The sequence below is a fragment of the Oncorhynchus clarkii genome, chromosome 33, assembly GCF_045791955.1.
Source record: "Oncorhynchus clarkii lewisi isolate Uvic-CL-2024 chromosome 33, UVic_Ocla_1.0, whole genome shotgun sequence".
In the NCBI taxonomy this organism is placed as follows: Eukaryota; Metazoa; Chordata; class Actinopteri; order Salmoniformes; family Salmonidae; genus Oncorhynchus; species Oncorhynchus clarkii.
Genome location: NC_092179.1, coordinates 20435739 through 20441763, shown reverse-complemented (window position 1 = coordinate 20441763; position 6025 = coordinate 20435739).

The window sequence follows — 6025 nt, the reverse complement described above, 5'->3', positions numbered from 1 at the left end:
CGCTGGTCCCCACAGGTAGGATAGCCAGAGGATGTTAGTTGGGCTGGGTTCAGATATGGCTCCACAGCCATGGGTCTACAGCGTCAATATTCACAGTTCCAGGCCATTATGTCAGAATTGGGCGTTTCAGTGCAGACAGATGGAGGATGGCGGAACAGACACACACTCCTCAGAGGAGCAGAGAGGAGAGGAGCCGATCACTCAGGAAGAAACACACATGACATCCATTATTTAACTCCACTGGACCCTGTGATGCACACACTGATATTTACAATCACACACACACACACACTGATATTTAAAATCACACACACTGATATTTACAATCACACACACTGATATTTACAATCACACACACTGATATTTACAATCACACACACTGATATTTACAATCACACACACTGATATTTACAATCACACACACTATATGCACAATCACACACACACACACACACACACTGATATGCACAATCACACACACACACACACACTGATATTTACAATCACACACACACACTGATATTTACAATCACACACACTGATTTTTACAATCACACACACTATATGCACAATCACACACACTGATATTTACAATCACACACACTGATATTTACAATCACACACACTGATATTTACAATCACACACACTGATATTTACAATCACACACACGATATGCACAATCACACACACTGATATTTACAATCACACACACTGATATTTACAATCACACACACTGATATTAACAATCACACACACTGATATTTACAATCACACACACTGATATTTACAATCACACGCACTGATATTTACAATCACACACACTATATGCACAATCTCACATCCGCACACGTGTGCACGCGCACACTCGAAACACACACACACACACACACACACACACACACACACACTACTTTCATAGGCCCTCACTTGACTGTCACTTGAATTTTTTCCCTCACCCTCCTTTGAATAAATGAATAGATGAAGTCTCACTTACATTGACATGGAGACAACTTGTGCATGTAATCACACTAAAACACCCAAACACTACCACACACACACTCCCACACACACACTCCCACACACATACTCCCACACACATACTCCCACACACACACTCCCACACACACACTCCCACACACACACTCCCACACACATACTCCCACTCCCACACACACACTCCCACACACATACTCCCACACACACACTCCCACACACACACTCCCACACACACACTCCCACACACACACTCCCACACACATACTCCCACTCCCACACACATACTCCCACTCCCACACACATACTCCCACACACACACTCCCACACACACACTCCCACACACACACTCCCACACACACACTCCCACACACACACTCCCACACACACACTCCCACACACACACTCCCACACACACACTCCCACACACACACTCCCACACACATACTCCCACACACACACTCCCACACACATACTCCCACTCCCACACACACACTCCCACACACATACTCCCACACACACACTCACACACACACACTCCCACACACACACACTCCCACACACACACACACACTCCCACAAACACACACTCCGACACACACACTCCCACACACACACTCCCACACACACATTTGCTCAATATTCTACGTCCCTCCTGAGTTGGGACTTGGGATTTGTGTTTGTTTCTGTGTGTGTTGGTGTGTAACAGTGAGTTGGGATTTGTGTTTGTTCCTGTGTGTGATGCCGTGCCAGGTCTTCTGTTGTGTGATATCAGTGTCACTCTGACCAGGCTCACATGACAGATTCACCACCTCCTCCTTGTCCTCTCCTTCCCCTCCTCACCACCCTCCTCCCTCTCCTGTCCTCTCCACCCTTCTCTTTCTCCTCTCCTCACCACCCTCCTCCTCTCCTCACCACACTTCTCTCCTCTCCTCTCCTCACCACCCATTTCTCTCTCCTCTCCCCTCCTGACCACCCTTTTCTCTCTCCTCTCCCCTCCTCACCACCCTTCTTTCTCTCCTCTCCTCACCACCCTTCCCTCTCTCCTCTCCTCACCACACTTCTCTCTCTCCTCTCCTCACCACCCTTCTCTCTCCTCTCCTCTCCTCTCCTCTCCTCTCCTCTCCTCTCCTCTCCTCACCACCCTTCTCTCTCTCCTCTCCTCACCACCCGTCTCTCTCTCCTTTCCTCACCACCCTTCTCCCTCTCCTCTCCTCACCACCCTTCTTTCTCTCCTCTCCTCACCACCCTTCTCTCTCTCCTCTCCTCTCCTCTCCTCTCCTCTCCTCTCCTCACCACCCTTATCTCTCTCCTCTCCTCACCACCCGTCTCTCTCTCCTTTCCTCACCACCCTTCTCCCTCTCCTCTCCTCTCCTCATCACCCTTCTCTCTCTCCTCCCCTCACCACCCTTCTCTCTCTCCTCTCCTCACCACCCTTCTCTCTCTCCTCACCACCCTTCTCTCTCTCCTCTCCTAACCACCCTTCCCTCTCTCCTCTCCTCTCCTCACCACCCTTCTCTCTCTCCTTTCCTCACCACCCCTCTCCTCTCCTCACCACCCTTCTCTCTCTCCTCTCCTCACCACCCTTCTCTCTCTCCTCTTCTCACCACCCTTCTCTCTCTCCTCTCCTCACCACCCTTCTCTCTCCTCTCCTCTCCTCTCCTCTCCTCACCACCCTTCTCTCTCTCCTCTCCTCACCACCCGTCTCTCTCTCCTTTCCTCACCACCCTTCTCCCTCTCCTCTCCTCACCACCCTTCTTTCTCTCCTCTCCTCACCACCCTTCTCTCTCTCCTCTCCTCTCCTCTCCTCTCCTCTCCTCTCCTCTCCTCTCCTCTCCTCACCACCCTTCTCTCTCTCCTCTCCTCACCACCCGTCTCTCTCTCCTCTCCTCATCACCCTTCTCTCTCTCCTCCCCTCACCACCCTTCTCTCTCTCCTCTCCTCACCACCCTTCTCTCTCTCCTCACCACCCTTCTCTCTCTCCTCTCCTAACCACCCTTCCCTCTCTCCTCTCCTCTCCTCACCACCCTTCTCTCTCTCCTTTCCTCACCACCCCTCTCCTCTCCTCACCACCCTTCTCTCTCTCCTCTCCTCACCACCCTTCTCTCTCTCCTCTTCTCACCACCCTTCTCTCTCTCCTCTGCTCACCACCCTTCTCTCTCTCCTCACCACCCTTCTCTCTCCTCTCCTCACCACCCCCTCCCTCTCCTCTCCTCACCACCCTTCTCTCTCTCCTCTCCTCTCCTCATCAAATGTCTCTCTCCTCTCCTCACCACCCCTCTCCCTCTCCTCTCCTCACCACCCTTCTCTCTCTCCTCTCCTCACCACCCTTCTCTCTCTCCTCTCCTCTCCTCACCACTCTTCTCTCTCCTCTCCTCACCACCCTTCTCTCTCTCCTCACCACCCTTCGCTCTCTCCTCACCACCCTTCTCTCTCTCCTCTCCTCTCCTCACCACCCTTCTCTCTCTCCTCTCCTCTCCTCACCACCCTTCTCTCTCTCCTCTCCCCTCCTCACCACCCTTCTCTCTCTCCTCACCACCCTTCTCTCTCTCCTCACCACCCTTCTCCCTCTCCTCTCCTCACCACCCTTCTCTCTCTCCTCTCCTCACCACCCTTCTCTCTCTCCTCACCACCCTTCTCTCTCCTCTCCTCACCACCCTTCTCTCTCTCCTCTCCTCACCACCCTTCTCTCTCTCCTCTCCCCTCCTCACCACCCTTCTCTCTCTCCTCACCACCCTTCTCTCTCTCCTCACCACCCTTCTCTCTCTCCTCTCCTCTCCTCACCACCCTTCTCTTTCTCCTCGCCTCACCACCCCTTTCTCTCTCCTGCAGTGTCTCACACTAACAGGCTGTTCTGTTCTGCACCAGTAAAACTAAGACTTGCAGAACTCAAACGTTTCTTTAGCTTGTTGTAAAATAATAATTCCTAGACATAAGTAAGTAAGAATCTAAATGACAGTACAGAGCTGTAGTACAGAGACAAGGCCACAGTACAGTACAGAGCTGTAGGACAGAGACAAGGCCACAGCACAGTACAGAGCTGTAGTACAGAGACAAGGCCACAGCACAGTACAGAGCTGTAGTACAGAGCTGTAGTACAGAGACAAGGCCACAGCATAGTACAGAGTTGTAGTACAGAGACAAGGCCACAGTACAGTACAGAGCTGTAGTACAGAGACAAGGCCACAGTACAGTACAGAGCTGTAGTACAGAGACAAGGCCACAGCATAGTACAGAGCTGTTGTACAGAGACAAGGCCACAGCATAGTACAGAGCTGTAGTACAGAGACAAGGCCACAGTACAGTACAGAGCTGTAGTACAGAGACAAGGCCACAGCATAGTACAGAGCTGTAGTACAGAGACTAGGCCACAGCATAGTACAGAGCTGTAGTACAGAGACAAGGCCACAGCATAGTACAGAGCTGTAGTACAGAGACAAGGCCATAGTACAGTACAGTACAGTACAGAGACAAGGCCACCGTACAGTACAGTACAGAGACAAGAGTACAGTACAGTACAGAGACAAGGCCACAGTACTGTACAGTACAGAGACAAGGCCACAGTACACTACAGTACAGAGACAAGGCCACAGTACACTACAGTACAGAGACAAGGCCACAGTACAGTACAGTACAGTACAGAGACAAGAGTACAGTACAGTACAGAGACAAGGCCACAGTACAGTACAGTACAGAGACAAGAGTACAGTACAGTACAGAGACAAGGCCACAGTACTGTACAGTACAGAGACAAGGCCACAGTACTGTACAGTACAGTACAGAGACAAGGCCACAGTACAGTACAGAAACAAGGCCACAGTACTGTACAGTACAGTACAGAGACAAGGCCACAGTACTGTACAGTACAGAGACAAGGCCACAGTACAGTACAGTACAGAGACAAGGCCACAGTACAGTACAGTACAGAGACAAGGCCACAGTACAGTACAGTACAGAGACAAGGCCACAGTACAGTACAGTACAGAGACAAGGCCACAGTACAGTACAGTACAGAGACAAGGCCACAGTACAGTACAGTACAGACAAGGCCACAGGACAGTACAGTACAGAGACAAGGCTACAGTACAGAGACAAGGCCACAGTACAGTACAGTACAGTACAGAGACAAGGCCACAGTACAGTACAGTACAGTACAGTACAGTACAGTGACATGGCCACAGTACAGTACAGTACAGAGACAAGGCCACGGTACAGTACAGTACAGTACAGAGACAAGGCCACAGTACAGTACAGTACAGAGACAAGGCCACAGTACAGTACAGTACAGAGACAAGGCCACAGTACAGTAAAGTACAGAGACAAGGCCACAGTACACTACAGTACAGAGACAAGGCCACAGTACAGTAAAGTACAGAGACAAGGCCACAGTACACTACAGTACAGAGACAAGGCCACAGTACTGTACAGTACAGTACAGAGACAAGGCCACAGTACAGTACAGAAACAAGGCCACAGTACTATACAGTACAGTACAGAGACAAGGCCACAGTACTGTACAGTACAGAGACAAGGCCACAGTACAGTACAGTACAGAGACAAGGCCACAGTACAGTACAGTACAGAGACAAGGCCACAGAACAGTACAGTACAGAGACAAGGCCACAGTACAGTACAGTACAGAGACAAGGCCACAGTACAGTACAGTACAGAGACAAGGCCACAGTACAGTACAGTACAGAGACAAGGCCACAGTACAGTACAGTACAGAGACAAGGCCACAGTACAGTAAAGTACAGAGACAAGGCCACAGTACACTACAGTACAGAGACAAGGCCACAGTACACTACAGAGACAAGGCCACAGTACAGTACAGAAACAAGGCCACAGTACTGTACAGTACAGTACAGAGACAAGGCCACAGTACTGTACAGTACAGAGACAAGGCCACAGTACAGTACAGTACAGAGACAAGGCCACAGTACAGTACAGTACAGAGACAAGGCCACAGTACAGTACAGTACAGAGACAAGGCCACAGTACAGTACAGTACAGAGACAAGGCCACGGTACA